The 13,608-nt window shown below is 41.5% G+C and overlaps 33 non-coding genes across 33 annotated transcripts; all 33 read right to left on the bottom strand.

The window, feature by feature from the left end:
- Positions 1–95: 95 nt before the first annotated feature.
- On the bottom strand, positions 96–169 carry trnat-agu (transfer RNA threonine (anticodon AGU)). Its single transcript has one exon. It is a non-coding gene; the product is annotated as a tRNA-Thr (tRNA).
- A 307-nt stretch (positions 170–476) lies between these two features.
- On the bottom strand, positions 477–566 carry trnar-ucu (transfer RNA arginine (anticodon UCU)). The gene is given in 2 exon segments: positions 477–512; positions 530–566. It is a non-coding gene; the product is annotated as a tRNA-Arg (tRNA).
- Positions 567–672: 106 nt separating this feature from the next.
- trnat-agu (transfer RNA threonine (anticodon AGU)) lies at positions 673–746 on the bottom strand. The gene has a single exon. It is a non-coding gene; the product is annotated as a tRNA-Thr (tRNA).
- A 307-nt stretch (positions 747–1,053) lies between these two features.
- On the bottom strand, positions 1,054–1,143 carry trnar-ucu (transfer RNA arginine (anticodon UCU)). The gene is given in 2 exon segments: positions 1,054–1,089; positions 1,107–1,143. It is a non-coding gene; the product is annotated as a tRNA-Arg (tRNA).
- Positions 1,144–1,250: 107 nt separating this feature from the next.
- On the bottom strand, positions 1,251–1,324 carry trnan-auu (transfer RNA asparagine (anticodon AUU)). Its single transcript has one exon. It is a non-coding gene; the product is annotated as a tRNA-Asn (tRNA).
- A 307-nt stretch (positions 1,325–1,631) lies between these two features.
- Positions 1,632–1,721, bottom strand: trnar-ucu (transfer RNA arginine (anticodon UCU)). Its single transcript is given in 2 exon segments — positions 1,632–1,667; positions 1,685–1,721. It is a non-coding gene; the product is annotated as a tRNA-Arg (tRNA).
- A 107-nt stretch (positions 1,722–1,828) lies between these two features.
- Positions 1,829–1,902, bottom strand: trnat-agu (transfer RNA threonine (anticodon AGU)). The gene has a single exon. It is a non-coding gene; the product is annotated as a tRNA-Thr (tRNA).
- A 503-nt stretch (positions 1,903–2,405) lies between these two features.
- On the bottom strand, positions 2,406–2,479 carry trnat-agu (transfer RNA threonine (anticodon AGU)). The gene has a single exon. It is a non-coding gene; the product is annotated as a tRNA-Thr (tRNA).
- Positions 2,480–2,786: 307 nt separating this feature from the next.
- trnar-ucu (transfer RNA arginine (anticodon UCU)) lies at positions 2,787–2,876 on the bottom strand. The gene is given in 2 exon segments: positions 2,787–2,822; positions 2,840–2,876. It is a non-coding gene; the product is annotated as a tRNA-Arg (tRNA).
- A 107-nt stretch (positions 2,877–2,983) lies between these two features.
- Positions 2,984–3,057, bottom strand: trnat-agu (transfer RNA threonine (anticodon AGU)). Its single transcript has one exon. It is a non-coding gene; the product is annotated as a tRNA-Thr (tRNA).
- Positions 3,058–3,943: 886 nt separating this feature from the next.
- Positions 3,944–4,033, bottom strand: trnar-ucu (transfer RNA arginine (anticodon UCU)). Its single transcript is given in 2 exon segments — positions 3,944–3,979; positions 3,997–4,033. It is a non-coding gene; the product is annotated as a tRNA-Arg (tRNA).
- Positions 4,034–4,521: 488 nt separating this feature from the next.
- trnar-ucu (transfer RNA arginine (anticodon UCU)) lies at positions 4,522–4,611 on the bottom strand. Its single transcript is given in 2 exon segments — positions 4,522–4,557; positions 4,575–4,611. It is a non-coding gene; the product is annotated as a tRNA-Arg (tRNA).
- Positions 4,612–4,717: 106 nt separating this feature from the next.
- trnat-agu (transfer RNA threonine (anticodon AGU)) lies at positions 4,718–4,791 on the bottom strand. Its single transcript has one exon. It is a non-coding gene; the product is annotated as a tRNA-Thr (tRNA).
- Positions 4,792–5,098: 307 nt separating this feature from the next.
- On the bottom strand, positions 5,099–5,188 carry trnar-ucu (transfer RNA arginine (anticodon UCU)). The gene is given in 2 exon segments: positions 5,099–5,134; positions 5,152–5,188. It is a non-coding gene; the product is annotated as a tRNA-Arg (tRNA).
- Positions 5,189–5,873: 685 nt separating this feature from the next.
- Positions 5,874–5,947, bottom strand: trnat-agu (transfer RNA threonine (anticodon AGU)). Its single transcript has one exon. It is a non-coding gene; the product is annotated as a tRNA-Thr (tRNA).
- A 503-nt stretch (positions 5,948–6,450) lies between these two features.
- Positions 6,451–6,524, bottom strand: trnat-agu (transfer RNA threonine (anticodon AGU)). Its single transcript has one exon. It is a non-coding gene; the product is annotated as a tRNA-Thr (tRNA).
- A 307-nt stretch (positions 6,525–6,831) lies between these two features.
- trnar-ucu (transfer RNA arginine (anticodon UCU)) lies at positions 6,832–6,921 on the bottom strand. Its single transcript is given in 2 exon segments — positions 6,832–6,867; positions 6,885–6,921. It is a non-coding gene; the product is annotated as a tRNA-Arg (tRNA).
- A 107-nt stretch (positions 6,922–7,028) lies between these two features.
- Positions 7,029–7,102, bottom strand: trnat-agu (transfer RNA threonine (anticodon AGU)). Its single transcript has one exon. It is a non-coding gene; the product is annotated as a tRNA-Thr (tRNA).
- Positions 7,103–7,604: 502 nt separating this feature from the next.
- trnat-agu (transfer RNA threonine (anticodon AGU)) lies at positions 7,605–7,678 on the bottom strand. Its single transcript has one exon. It is a non-coding gene; the product is annotated as a tRNA-Thr (tRNA).
- A 307-nt stretch (positions 7,679–7,985) lies between these two features.
- Positions 7,986–8,075, bottom strand: trnar-ucu (transfer RNA arginine (anticodon UCU)). The gene is given in 2 exon segments: positions 7,986–8,021; positions 8,039–8,075. It is a non-coding gene; the product is annotated as a tRNA-Arg (tRNA).
- Positions 8,076–8,182: 107 nt separating this feature from the next.
- Positions 8,183–8,256, bottom strand: trnat-agu (transfer RNA threonine (anticodon AGU)). Its single transcript has one exon. It is a non-coding gene; the product is annotated as a tRNA-Thr (tRNA).
- Positions 8,257–8,759: 503 nt separating this feature from the next.
- trnat-agu (transfer RNA threonine (anticodon AGU)) lies at positions 8,760–8,833 on the bottom strand. Its single transcript has one exon. It is a non-coding gene; the product is annotated as a tRNA-Thr (tRNA).
- Positions 8,834–9,336: 503 nt separating this feature from the next.
- Positions 9,337–9,410, bottom strand: trnat-agu (transfer RNA threonine (anticodon AGU)). The gene has a single exon. It is a non-coding gene; the product is annotated as a tRNA-Thr (tRNA).
- A 503-nt stretch (positions 9,411–9,913) lies between these two features.
- Positions 9,914–9,987, bottom strand: trnat-agu (transfer RNA threonine (anticodon AGU)). Its single transcript has one exon. It is a non-coding gene; the product is annotated as a tRNA-Thr (tRNA).
- Positions 9,988–10,294: 307 nt separating this feature from the next.
- On the bottom strand, positions 10,295–10,384 carry trnar-ucu (transfer RNA arginine (anticodon UCU)). Its single transcript is given in 2 exon segments — positions 10,295–10,330; positions 10,348–10,384. It is a non-coding gene; the product is annotated as a tRNA-Arg (tRNA).
- A 107-nt stretch (positions 10,385–10,491) lies between these two features.
- On the bottom strand, positions 10,492–10,565 carry trnat-agu (transfer RNA threonine (anticodon AGU)). Its single transcript has one exon. It is a non-coding gene; the product is annotated as a tRNA-Thr (tRNA).
- Positions 10,566–11,068: 503 nt separating this feature from the next.
- On the bottom strand, positions 11,069–11,142 carry trnat-agu (transfer RNA threonine (anticodon AGU)). Its single transcript has one exon. It is a non-coding gene; the product is annotated as a tRNA-Thr (tRNA).
- A 504-nt stretch (positions 11,143–11,646) lies between these two features.
- On the bottom strand, positions 11,647–11,720 carry trnat-agu (transfer RNA threonine (anticodon AGU)). Its single transcript has one exon. It is a non-coding gene; the product is annotated as a tRNA-Thr (tRNA).
- Positions 11,721–12,223: 503 nt separating this feature from the next.
- trnat-agu (transfer RNA threonine (anticodon AGU)) lies at positions 12,224–12,297 on the bottom strand. The gene has a single exon. It is a non-coding gene; the product is annotated as a tRNA-Thr (tRNA).
- Positions 12,298–12,604: 307 nt separating this feature from the next.
- trnar-ucu (transfer RNA arginine (anticodon UCU)) lies at positions 12,605–12,694 on the bottom strand. Its single transcript is given in 2 exon segments — positions 12,605–12,640; positions 12,658–12,694. It is a non-coding gene; the product is annotated as a tRNA-Arg (tRNA).
- A 107-nt stretch (positions 12,695–12,801) lies between these two features.
- trnat-agu (transfer RNA threonine (anticodon AGU)) lies at positions 12,802–12,875 on the bottom strand. Its single transcript has one exon. It is a non-coding gene; the product is annotated as a tRNA-Thr (tRNA).
- A 307-nt stretch (positions 12,876–13,182) lies between these two features.
- Positions 13,183–13,272, bottom strand: trnar-ucu (transfer RNA arginine (anticodon UCU)). The gene is given in 2 exon segments: positions 13,183–13,218; positions 13,236–13,272. It is a non-coding gene; the product is annotated as a tRNA-Arg (tRNA).
- Positions 13,273–13,379: 107 nt separating this feature from the next.
- Positions 13,380–13,453, bottom strand: trnat-agu (transfer RNA threonine (anticodon AGU)). The gene has a single exon. It is a non-coding gene; the product is annotated as a tRNA-Thr (tRNA).
- Positions 13,454–13,608: the final 155 nt, after the last annotated feature.

The following is a 13,608-nucleotide window of genomic DNA, read 5'->3' as shown; positions in this document are numbered from 1 at the left end:
TCTTGACCAAGAGTGACCAGTTTTCTGTGAAAACAAATGTTGCAAGTCTAAAAAAGAAGTCCTGACTAAAAGATCATTGCATATTGATCAAACCAAGGCACCGCTGGGATTCGAACCCAGGATCTCCTGTTTACTAGACAGGCACTTTAACCAACTAAGCCACGGCGCCACACGTCTTCTGTACAACGTGTAGATCATTACAATGTTCAAGGGAAACCGGGCTGATTTTTCTCACTGGAGTAAAATCTTGTACCAACAGCAAACAGAACTTTTCTAAGTAAGACCCACAGTTTTCTCCAAAAAAAGTCAGAAATCAACTCAAACAAGATGTTGCAATTGCTTCAATCTTTCAACTACAAGTCAATGCACTCTCTGTGGCACCACAAAGTCATTGCAATTCTATGAAGACAAGAGGAATATTTCTGAAATGTTGAGCTTCTTTGTTCTGCATCAAAGCAAACAACTAGCACAACTTTCGACTCTGGTGGGACTCGAACCCACAACCTTTGAATTGCTCCATCTTATCAGCTAGAAGTCCAATGCGCTGTCCATTGCGCCACAGAGCCTGTACTCCCCATCTTGACCAAGAGTGACCAGTTTTCTGTGAAAACAAATGTTGCAAGTCTAAAAAAGAAGTCCTGACTAAAAGATCATTGCATATTGATCAAACCAAGGCACCGCTGGGATTCGAACCCAGGATCTCCTGTTTACTAGACAGGCACTTTAACCAACTAAGCCACGGCGCCACACACCTTCCGTTCCAGGTGTAGATCATTACAATGTTCAAGGGAAACCGGGCTGATTTTTCTCATTGGAGTAAAATCTTGTACCAACAGCAAACGGAACTTTTCTAAGTAAGACCCACAGTTTTCTCCAAAAAAAGTCAGAAATCAACTCAAACAAGATGTTGTAATTGCTTCAATCTTTCAACTACAAGTCAATGCACTCTTTGTGGCACCACAAGGTCATTGCAATTTTATGAAGACAAGAAGAATATTTCTGAAATGATGAGCTTCTTTGTTCTGCATCAAAGTAAACAACTAGCACAACTTTCGACTCTGGTGGGACTCGAACCCACAACCTTTGAATTGCTCCATCTTATCATCTAGAAGTCCAATGCGCTGTCCATTGCGCCACAGAGCCTGTACGCTCCATCTTGACCAAGAGTGACCAGTTTTCTGTGAAAACACATGTTGCAGGTCTAAAAAGGAAGTCCTTACTAAAAGATAATTGCATATTGATCAAACCAAAGGCACCGCTGGGATTCGAACCCAGGATCTCCTGTTTAATAGACAGGCACTTTAACCAACTAAGCCACGGCGCCACACACCTTCCGTACAAAGTGTAGATCATTACAATGTTCAAGGGAAACCGGGCTGATTTTTCTCATTGGAGTAAAATCTTGTACCAACAGCAAACGGAACTTTTCTAAGTAAGACCCACAGTTTTCTCCAAAAAAAGTCAGAAATCAACTCAAACAAGATGTTGCAATTGCTTCAGTCTTTCAACTACAAGTCAATGCACTCTCTGTGGCACCACAAAGTCATTGCAATTCTATGAAGACAAGAGGAACATTTCTGAAATGTTGAGCTTCTTTGTTCTACATCAAAGCAAACAAGTAGCACAACTTTCGACTCTGGTGGGACTCGAACCCACAACCTTTGAATTGCTCCAGCTTATCATCTAGAAGTCCAATGCGCTATCCATTGCGCCACAGAGCCTGCACACCCCATCTTGACCAAGAGTGACCAGTTTTCTGTGAAAACAAATGTTGCAAGTCTAAAAAAGAAGTCCTTACTAAAATATAATTGCATATTGATCAAACCAAAGGCACCGCTGGGATTCGAACCCAGGATCTCCTGTTTACTAGACAGGCACTTTAACCAACTAAGCCACCGCGCCACACATCTTCTTTACAACGTGTAGATCATTACAATGTTCAAGGGAAACCGGGCTGATTTTTCTCACTGGAGTAAAATCTTGTACCAACGACAAACAGAACTTTTCTAAGTAAGACCCACAGTTTTCTCCAAAAAAGTCAGAAATCAACTCAAACAAGATGTTGCAATTGCTTCAGTCTTTCAACTACAAGTCAATGCACTCTCTGTGGCACCACAAAGTCATTGCAATTCTATGAAGACAAGAGGAATATTTCTGAAATGTTGAGCTTCTTTGTTCTACATCAAAAGCAAATAATCAGCACAACTTTCGACTCTGGTGGGACTCGAACCCACAACCTTTGAATTGCTCCATCTTATCATCTAGAAGTCCAATGCGCTATCCATTGCCCCACAGAGCCTGCACACCCCATCTTGACCAAGAGTGACCAGTTTTCTGTGAAAACAAATGTTGCAAGTCTAAAAAAGAAGTCCTGACTAAAAGATCATTGCATATTGATCAAACCAAGGCACCGCTGGGATTCGAACCCAGGATCTCCTGTTTACTAGACAGGCACTTTAACCAACTAAGCCACGGCGCCACACACCTTCGGTTCAAGGTGTAGATCATTACAATGTTCAAGGGAAACCGGGCTGATTTTTCTCATTGGAGTAAAATCTTGTACCAACAGCAAACGGAACTTTTCTAAGTAAGACCCACAGTTTTCTCCAAAAAAAGTCAGAAATCAACTCAAACAAGATGTTGCAATTGCTTCAATCTTTCAACTACAAGTCAATGCACTCTCTGTGGCACCACAAAGTCATTGCAATTCTATGAAGACAAGAGGAATATTTCTGAAATGTTGAGCTTCTTTGTTCTGCATCAAAGCAAACAACTAGCACAACTTTCGACTCTGGTGGGACTCGAACCCACAACCTTTGAATTGCTCCAGCTTATCATCTAGAAGTCCAATGCGCTATCCATTGCGCCACAGAGCCTGCACACGAAAAGATTACCAAGAGTGACCAGTTTTCTGTGAAAACAAATGTTGCAAGTCTAAAAAAGAAGTCCTTACTAAAATATAATTGCATATTGATCAAACCAAAGGCACCGCTGGGATTCGAACCCAGGATCTCCTGTTTACTAGACAGGCACTTTAACCAACTAAGCCACGGCGCCACACGTCTTCTTTACAACGAGTAGATCATTACAATGTTCAAGGGAAACCGGGCTGATTTTTCTCACTGGAGTAAAATCTTGTACCAACGACAAACAGAACTTTTCTAAGTAAGACCCACAGTTTTCTCCAAATAAGTCAGAAATCAACTCAAACAAGATGTTGCAATTGCTTCAGTCTTTCAACTACAAGTCAATGCACTCTCTGTGGCACCACAAAGTCATTGCAATTCTATGAAGACAAGAGGAATAATTCTGAAATGTTGAGCTTCTTTGTTCTACATCAAAAGCAAATAATCAGCACAACTTTCGACTCTGGTGGGACACGAAACCCACAACCTTTGAATTGCTCCATCTTATCATCTAGAAGTCCAATGCGCTATCCATTGCCCCACAGAGCCTGCACACCCCATCTTGACCAAGAGTGACCAGTTTTCTGTGAAAACAAATGTTGCAAGTCTAAAAAAGAAGTCCTGACTAAAAGATCATTGCATATTGATCAAACCAAGGCACCGCTGGGATTCGAACCCAGGATCTCCTGTTTACTAGACAGGCACTTTAACCAACTAAGCCACGGCGACACACACCTTCCGCTCAAGGTGTAGATCATTACAATGTTCAAGGGAAACTGGTCCTGATTTTTCTCATTGGAGTAAAATCTTGTACCAAAAGCAAACGGAACTTTTCTAAGTAAGACCCACAGTTTTCTCCAAAAAAAGTCAGAAATCAACTCAAACAAGATGTTGCAATTGCTTCAGTCTTTCAACTACAAGTCAATGCACTCTCTGTGGCACCACAAAGTCATTGCAATTCTATGAAGACAAGAGGAATATTTCTGAAATGTTGAGCTTCTTTGTTCTGCATCAAAGCAAACAACTAGCACAACTTTCTACTCTGGTGGGACTCGAACCCACAACCTTTGAATTGCTCCAGCTTATCATCTAGAAGTCCAATGCGCTATCCATTGCGCCACAGAGCCTGCACACTCCAAGATGACCAAGAGTGACCAGTTTTCTGTGAAAACAAATGGTGCAAGTCTAAAAAAGAAGTCCTTACTAAAAGATAATTGCATATTGATCAAACCAAAGGCACCGCTGGGATTTGAACCCAGGATCTCCTGTTTACTAGACAGGCACTTTAACCAACTAAGCCACCGCGCCACACGTCTTCTTTACAACGTGTAGATCATTACAATGTTCAAGGGAAACCGGGCTGATTTTTCTCATTGGAGTAAAATCTTGTACCAACAGCAAACGGAACTTTTCTAAGTAAGACCCACAGTTTTCTCCAAAAAAAGTCAGAAATCAACTCAAACAAGATGTTGCAATTGCTTCAGTCTTTCAACTACAAGTCAATGCACTCTCTGTGGCACCACAAAGTCATTGAAATTCTATGAAGACAAGAGGAATATTTCTGAAATGTTGAGCTTCTTTGTCCTGCATCAAAGCAAACAACTAGCACAACTTTCGACTCTGGTGGGACTCGAACCCACAACCTTTGAATTGCTCCATCTTATCATCTAGAAGTCCAATGCGCTATCCATTGCGCCACAGAGCCTGCACACACCATCTTGACCAAGAGTGACCAGTTTTCTGTGAAAACAAATGTTGCAAGTCTAAAAAAGAAGTCCTGACTAAAAGATCATTGCATATTGATCAAACCAAGGCACCGCTGGGATTCGAACCCAGGATCTCCTGTTTACTAAACAGGCACTTTAACCAACTAAGCCACGGCGCCACACGTCTTCTGTACAACGTGTAGATCATTACAATGTTCAAGGGAAACCGGGCTGATTTTTCTCACTGGAGTAAAATCTTGTACCAACAGCAAACAGAACTTTTCTAAGTAAGACCCACAGTTTTCTTCAAAAAAAGTCAGAAATCAACTCAAACAAGATGTTGCAATTGCTTCAATCTTTCAACTACAAGTCAATGCACTCTCTGTGGCACCACAAAGTCATTGCAATTCTATGAAGACAAGAGGAATATTTCTGAAATGTTGAGCTTCTTTGTTCTGCATCAAAGCAAACAACTAGCACAACTTTCGACTCTGGTGGGACTCGAACCCACAACCTTTGAATTGCTCCATCTTATCAGCTAGAAGTCCAATGCGCTGTCCATTGCGCCACAGAGCCTGTACTCCCCATCTTGACCAAGAGTGACCAGTTTTCTGTGAAAACAAATGTTGCAAGTCTAAAAAAGAAGTCCTGACTAAAAGATCATTGCATATTGATCAAACCAAGGCACCGCTGGGATTCGAACCCAGGATCTCCTGTTTACTAGACAGGCACTTTAACCAAATAAGCCACGGCGCCACACGCCTTCCGTTCAAGGTGTAGATCATTACAATGTTCAAGGGAAACTGGTCCTGATTTTTCTCATTGGAGTAAAATCTTGTACCAACAGCAAACAGAACTTTTCTAAGTAAGACCCACAGTTTTCTCCAAAAAAAGTCAGAAATCAACTCAAACAAGATGTTGTAATTGCTTCAATCTTTCAACTACAAGTCAATGCACTCTCTGTGGCACCACAAGGTCATTGCAATTTTATGAAGACAAGAGGAATATTTCTGAAATGATGAGCTTCTTTGTTCTGCATCAAAGTAAACAACTAGCACAACTTTCGACTCTGGTGGGACTCGAACCCACAAGCTTTGAATTGCTCCATCTTATCATCTAGAAGTCCAATGCCCTATCCATTGCGCCACAGAGCCTGCACTCTCCATCTTGACCAAGAGTGACCAGTTTTCTGTGAAAACAAATGTTGCAAGTCTAAAAAAGAAGTCCTTACTAAAATATAATTGCATATTGATCAAACCAAAGGCACCGCTGGGATTCGAACCCAGGATCTCCTGTTTACTAGACAGGCACTTTAACCAACTAAGCCACCGCGCCACACGTCTTCTTTACAACGTGTAGATCATTACAATGTTCAAGGGAAACCGGGCTGATTTTTCTCACTGGAGTAAAATCTTGTACCAACGACAAACAGAACTTTTCTAAGTAAGACCCACAGTTTTCTCCAAATAAGTCAGAAATCAACTCAAACAAGATGTTGCAATTGCTTCAGTCTTTCAACTACAAGTCAATGCACTCTCTGTGGCACCACAAAGTCATTGCAATTCTATGAAGACAAGAGGAATATTTCTGAAATGTTGAGCTTCTTTGTTCTACATCAAAAGCAAATAATCAGCACAACTTTTGACTGTGGTGGGACTCGAACCCACAACCTTTGAATTGCTCCATCTTATCATCTAGAAGTCCAATGCGCTATCCATTGCCCCACAGAGCCTGCACACCCCATCTTGACCAAGAGTGACCAGTTTTCTGTGAAAACAAATGTTGCAAGTCTAAAAAAGAAGTCCTGACTAAAAGATTATTGCATATTGATCAAACCAAGGCACCGCTGGGATTCGAACCCAGGATCTCCTGTTTACTAGACAGGCACTTTAACCAACTAAGCCACGGCGCCACACACCTTCCGTTCAAGGTGTAGATCATTACAATGTTCAAGGGAAACCGGGCTGATTTTTCTCATTGGAGTAAAATCTTGTACCAACAGCAAACGGAACTTTTCTAAGTAAGACCCACAGTTTTCTCCAAAAAAAGTCAGAAATCAACTCAAACAAGATGTTGCAATTGCTTCAGTCTTTCAACTACAAGTCAATGCACTCTCTGTGGCACCACAAAGTCATTGCAATTCTATGAAGACAAGAGGAACATTTCTGAAATGTTGAGCTTCTTTGTTCTACATCAAAGCAAACAAGTAGCACAACTTTCGACTCTGGTGGGACTCGAACCCACAACCTTTGAATTGCTCCAGCTTATCATCTAGAAGTCCAATGCGCTATCCATTGCGCCACAGAGCCTGCACACGAAAAGATTACCAAGAGTGACCAGTTTTCTGTGAAAACAAATGTTGCAAGTCTAAAAAAGAAGTCCTTACTAAAATATAATTGCATATTGATCAAACCAAAGGCACCGCTGGGATTCGAACCCAGGATCTCCTGTTTACTAGACAGGCACTTTAACCAACTAAGCCACGGCGCCACACGTCTTCTTTACAATGTGTAGATCATTACAATGTTCAAGGGAAACCGGGCTGATTTTTCTCACTGGAGTAAAATCTTGTACCAACGACAAACAGAACTTTTCTAAGTAAGACCCACAGTTTTCTCCAAATAAGTCAGAAATCAACTCAAACAAGATGTTGCAATTGCTTCAGTCTTTCAACTACAAGTCAATGCACTCTCTGTGGCACCACAAAGTCATTGCAATTCTATGAAGACAAGAGGAATATTTCTGAAATGTTGAGCTTCTTTGTTCTGCATCAAAGCAAACAACTAGCACAACTTTCTACTCTGGTGGGACTCGAACCCACAACCTTTGAATTGCTCCAACTTATCATCTAGAAGTCCAATGCACTATCCATTGCGCCACAGAGCCTGCACACCCCATCTTGACCAAGAGTGACCAGTTTTCTGTGAAAACAAATGTTGCAAGTCTAAAAAAGAAGTCCTGACTAAAAGATCATTGCATATTGATCAAACCAAGGCACCGCTGGGATTCGAACCCAGGATCTCCTGTTTACTAGACAGGCACTTTAACCAACTAAGCCACGGCGCCACACACCTTCCGTTCAAGGTGTAGATCATTACAATGTTCAAGGGAAACCGGGCTGATTTTTCTCATTGGAGTAAAATCTTGTACCAACAGCAAACGGAACTTTTCTAAGTAAGACCCACAGTTTTCTCCAAAAAAAGTCAGAAATCAACTCAAACAAGATGTTGCAATTGCTTCAGTCTTTCAACTACAAGTCAATGCACTCTCTGTGGCACCACAAAGTCATTGCAATTCTATGAAGACAAGAGGAACATTTCTGAAATGTTGAGCTTCTTTGTTCTACATCAAAGCAAACAAGTAGCACAACTTTCGACTCTGGTGGGACTCGAACCCACAACCTTTGAATTGCTCCAGCTTATCATCTAGAAGTCCAATGCGCTATCCATTGCGCCACAGAGTCTGCACACCCCATCTTGACCAAGAGTGACCAGTTTTCTGTGAAAACAAATGTTGCAAGTCTAAAAAAAAAGTCCTTACTAAAATATAATTGCATATTGATCAAACCAAAGGCACCGCTGGGATTCGAACCCAGGATCTCCTGTTTACTAGACAGGCACTTTAACCAACTAAGCCACCGCGCCACACGTCTTCTTTACAACGTGTAGATCATTACAATGTTCAAGGGAAACCGGGCTGATTTTTCTCACTGGAGTAAAATCTTGTACCAACGACAAACAGAACTTTTCTAAGTAAGACCCACAGTTTTCTCCAAATAAGTCAGAAATCAACTCAAACAAGATGTTGCAATTGCTTCAGTCTTTCAACTACAAGTCAATGCACTCTCTGTGGCACCACAAAGTCATTGCAATTCTATGAAGACAAGAGGAATATTTCTGAAATGTTGAGCTTCTTTGTTCTACATCAAAAGCAAATAATCAGCACAACTTTCGACTCTGGTGGGACTCGAACCCACAACCTTTGAATTGCTCCATCTTATCATCTAGAAGTCCAATGCGCTATCCATTGCCCCACAGAGCCTGCACACCCCATCTTGACCAAGAGTGACCAGTTTTCTGTGAAAACAAATGTTGCAAGTCTAAAAAAGAAGTCCTGACTAAAAGATCATTGCATATTGATCAAACCAAGGCACCGCTGGGATTCGAACCCAGGATCTCCTGTTTACTAGACAGGCACTTTAACCAACTAAGCCACGGCGCCACACACCTTCCGTTCAAGGTGTAGATCATTACAATGTTCAAGGGAAACCGGGCTGATTTTTCTCATTGGAGTAAAATCTTGTACCAACAGCAAACGGAACTTTTCTAAGTAAGACCCACAGTTTTCTCCAAAAAAAGTCAGAAATCAACTCAAACAAGATGTTGCAATTGCTTCAGTCTTTCAACTACAAGTCAATGCACTCTCTGTGGCACCACAAAGTCATTGCAATTCTATGAAGACAAGAGGAATATTTCTGAAATGTTGAGCTTCTTTGTTCTGCATCAAAGCAAACAACTAGCACAACTTTCTACTCTGGTGGGACTCGAACCCACAACCTTTGAATTGCTCCAACTTATCATCTAGAAGTCCAATGCACTATCCATTGCGCCACAGAGCCTGCACACCCCATCTTGACCAAGAGTGACCAGTTTTCTGTGAAAACAAATGTTGCAAGTCTAAAAAAGAAGTCCTGACTAAAAGATCATTGCATATTGATCAAACCAAGGCACCGCTGGGATTCGAACCCAGGATCTCCTGTTTACTAGACAGGCACTTTAACCAACTAAGCCACGGCGCCACACACCTTCCGTTCAAGGTGTAGATCATTACAATGTTCAAGGGAAACCGGGCTGATTTTTCTCACTGGAGTAAAATCTTGTACCAACGACAAACAGAACTTTTCTAAGTAAGACCCACAGTTTTCTCCAAATAAGTCAGAAATCAACTCAAACAAGATGTTGCAATTGCTTCAGTCTTTCAACTACAAGTCAATGCACTCTCTGTGGCACCACAAAGTCATTGCAATTCTATGAAGACAAGAGGAATATTTCTGAAATGTTGAGCTTCTTTGTTCTACATCAAAAGCAAATAATCAGCACAACTTTCGACTCTGGTGGGACTCGAACCCACAACCTTTGAATTGCTCCATCTTATCATCTAGAAGTCCAATGCGCTATCCATTGCCCCACAGAGCCTGCACACCCCATCTTGACCAAGAGTGACCAGTTTTCTGTGAAAACAAATGTTGCAAGTCTAAAAAAGAAGTCCTGACTAAAAGATCATTGCATATTGATCAAACCAAGGCACCGCTGGGATTCGAACCCAGGATCTCCTGTTTACTAGACAGGCACTTTAACCAACTAAGCCACGGCGCCACACACCTTCCGTTCAAGGTGTAGATCATTACAATGTTCAAGGGAAACCGGGCTGATTTTTCTCATTGGAGTAAAATCTTGTACCAACAGCAAACGGAACTTTTCTAAGTAAGACCCACAGTTTTCTCCAAAAAAAGTCAGAAATCAACTCAAACAAGATGTTGCAATTGCTTCAGTCTTTCAACTACAAGTCAATGCACTCTCTGTGGCACCACAAAGTCATTGCAATTCTATGAAGACAAGAGGAACATTTCTGAAATGTTGAGCTTCTTTGTTCTACATCAAAGCAAACAAGTAGCACAACTTTCGACTCTGGTGGGACTCGAACCCACAACCTTTGAATTGCTCCAGCTTATCATCTAGAAGTCCAATGCGCTATCCATTGCGCCACAGAGCCTGCACACCCCATCTTGACCAAGAGTGACCAGTTTTCTGTGAAAACAAATGTTGCAAGTCTAAAAAAGAAGTCCTTACTAAAATATAATTGCATATTGATCAAACCAAAGGCACCGCTGGGATTCGAACCCAGGATCTCCTGTTTACTAGACAGGCACTTTAACCAACTAAGCCACGGCGCCACACGTCTTCTTTACAACGTGTAGATCATTACAATGTTCAAGGGAAACCGGGCTGATTTTTCTCACTGGAGTAAAATCTTGTACCAACGACAAACAGAACTTTTCTAAGTAAGACCCACAGTTTTCTCCAAATAAGTCAGAAATCAACTCAAACAAGATGTTGCAATTGCTTCAGTCTTTCAACTACAAGTCAATGCACTCTCTGTGGCACCACAAAGTCATTGCAATTCTATGAAGACAAGAGGAATATTTCTGAAATGTTGAGCTTCTTTGTTCTACATCAAAAGCAAATAATCAGCTCAACTTTCGACTCTGGTGGGACTCGAACCCACAACCTTTGAATTGCTCCATCTTATCATCTAGAAGTCCAATGCGCTATCCATTGCCCCACAGAGCCTGCACACCCCATCTTGACCAAGAGTGACAAGTTTTCTGTGAAAACAAATGTTGCAAGTCTAAAAAAGAAGTCCTGACTAAAAGATCATTGCATATTGATCAAACCAAGGCACCGCTGGGATTCGAACCCAGGATCTCCTGTTTACTAGACAGGCACTTTAACCAACTAAGCCACGGCGCCACACACCTTCCGTTCAAGGTGTAGATCATTACAATGTTCAAGGGAAACCGGGCTGATTTTTCTCATTGGAGTAAAATCTTGTACCAACAGCAAACGGAACTTTTCTAAGTAAGACCCACAGTTTTCTCCAAAAAAAGTCAGAAATCAACTCAAACAAGATGTTGCAATTGCTTCAGTCTTTCAACTACAAGTCAATGCACTCTCTGTGGCACCACAAAGTCATTGCAATTCTATGAAGACAAGAGGAACATTTCTGAAATGTTGAGCTTCTTTGTTCTACATCAAAGCAAACAAGTAGCACAACTTTCGATTCTGGTGGGACTCGAACCCACAACCTTTGAATTGCTCCAGCTTATCATCTAGAAGTCCAATGCGCTATCCATTGCACCACAGAGCCTACACACCCCATCTTGACCAAGAGTGACCAGTTTTCTGTGAAAACAAATGTTGCAAGTCTAAAAAAGAAGTCCTTACTAAAATATAATTGCATATTGATCAAACCAAAGGCACCGCTGGGATTCGAACCCAGGATCTCCTGTTTACTAGACAGGCACTTTAACCAACTAAGCCACGGCGCCACACGTCTTCTTTACAACGTGTAGATCATTACAATGTTCAAGGGAAATCGGGCTGATTTTTCTCACTGGAGTAAAATCTTGTACCAATGACAAACAGAACTTTTCTAAGTAAGACCCACAGTTTTCTCCAAAAAAGTCAGAAATCAACTCAAACAAGATGTTGCAATTGCTTCAGTCTTTCAACTACAAGTCAATGCACTCTCTGTGGCAACACAAAGTCATTGTAATTCTATGAAGACAAGTGGAATAATTCTGAAATGTTGAGCTTCTTTGTTCTACATCAAAAGCAAATAATCAGCACAACTTTCGACTCTGGTGGGACTCGAACCCACAACCTTTGAATTGCTCCATCTTATCATCTAGAAGTCCAATGCGCTATCCATTGCCCCACAGAGCCTGCACACCTCATCTTGACCAAGAGTGACCAGTTTTCTGTGAAAACAAATGTTGCAAGTCTAAAAAAGAAGTCCTGACTAAAAGATCATTGCATATTGATCAAACCAAGGCACCGCTGGGATTCGAACCCAGGATCTCCTGTTTACTAGACAGGCACTTTAACCAACTAAGCCACGGCGCCACACACCTTCCGTTCAAGGTGTAGATCATTACAATGTTCAAGGGAAACCGGGCTGATTTTTCTCATTGGAGTAAAATCTTGTACCAACAGCAAACGGAACTTTTCTAAGTAAGACCCACAGTTTTCTCCAAAAAAAGTCAGAAATCAACTCAAACAAGATGTTGCAATTGCTTCAGTCTTTCAACTACAAGTCAATGCACTCTCTGTGGCACCACAAAGTCATTGCAATTCTATGAAGACAAGAGGAACATTTCTGAAATGTTGAGCTTCTTTGTTCTACATCAAAGCAAACAAGTAGCACAACTTTCGACTCTGGTGGGACTCGAACCCACAACCTTTGAATTGCTCCAGCTTATCATCTAGAAGTCCAATGCGCTATCCATTGCGCCACAGAGCCTACACACCCCATCTTGACCAAGAGTGACCAGTTTTCTGTGAAAACAAATGTTGCAAGTCTAAAAAAGAAGTCCTTACTAAAATATAATTGCATATTGATCAAACCAAAGGCACCGCTGGGATTCGAACCCAGGATCTCCTGTTTACTAGACAGGCACTTTAACCAACTAAGCCACGGCGCCACACGTCTTCTTTACAACGTGTAGATCATTACAATGTTCAAGGGAAACCGGGCTGATTTTTCTCACTGGAGTAAAATCTTGTACCAATGACAAACGGAACTTTTCTAAGTAAGACCCACAGTTTTCTCCAAAAAAAGTCAGAAATCAACTCAAACAAGATGTTGCAATTGCTTCAGTCTTTCAACTACAAGTCAATGCACTCTCTGTGGCACCACAAAGTCATTGCAATTCTATGAAGACAAGAGGAACATTTCTGAAATGTTGAGCTTCTTTGTTCTACATCAAAGCAAACACGTAGCACAACTTTCGACTCTGGTGGGACTCGAACCCACAACCTTTGAATTGCTCCAGCTGATCATCTAGAAGTCCAATGCGCTATCCATTGCGCCACAGAGCCTGCACACCCCATATTGACCAAGAGTGACCAGTTTTCTGTGAAAACAAATGTTGCAAGTCTAAAAAAGAAGTCCTTACTAAAATATAATTGCATATTGATCAAACCAAAGGCACCGCTGGGATTCGAACCCAGGATCTCCTGTTTACTAGACAGGCACTTTAACCAACTAAGCCACGGCGCCACACGTCTTCTTTACAACGTGTAGATCATTACAATGTTCAAGGGAAACCGGGCTGATTTTTCTCACTGGAGTAAAATCTTGTACCAACGACAAACAGAACTTTTCTAAGTAAGACCCACAGTTTTCTCCAAATAAGTCAGAAATCAACTCAAACA

Source organism: Astyanax mexicanus, chromosome 7 (genome assembly GCF_023375975.1).
Source record: "Astyanax mexicanus isolate ESR-SI-001 chromosome 7, AstMex3_surface, whole genome shotgun sequence".
NCBI lineage: Eukaryota > Metazoa > Chordata > Actinopteri > Characiformes > Acestrorhamphidae > Astyanax > Astyanax mexicanus.
This window is presented reverse-complemented; position numbering and strand designations above follow the sequence as displayed.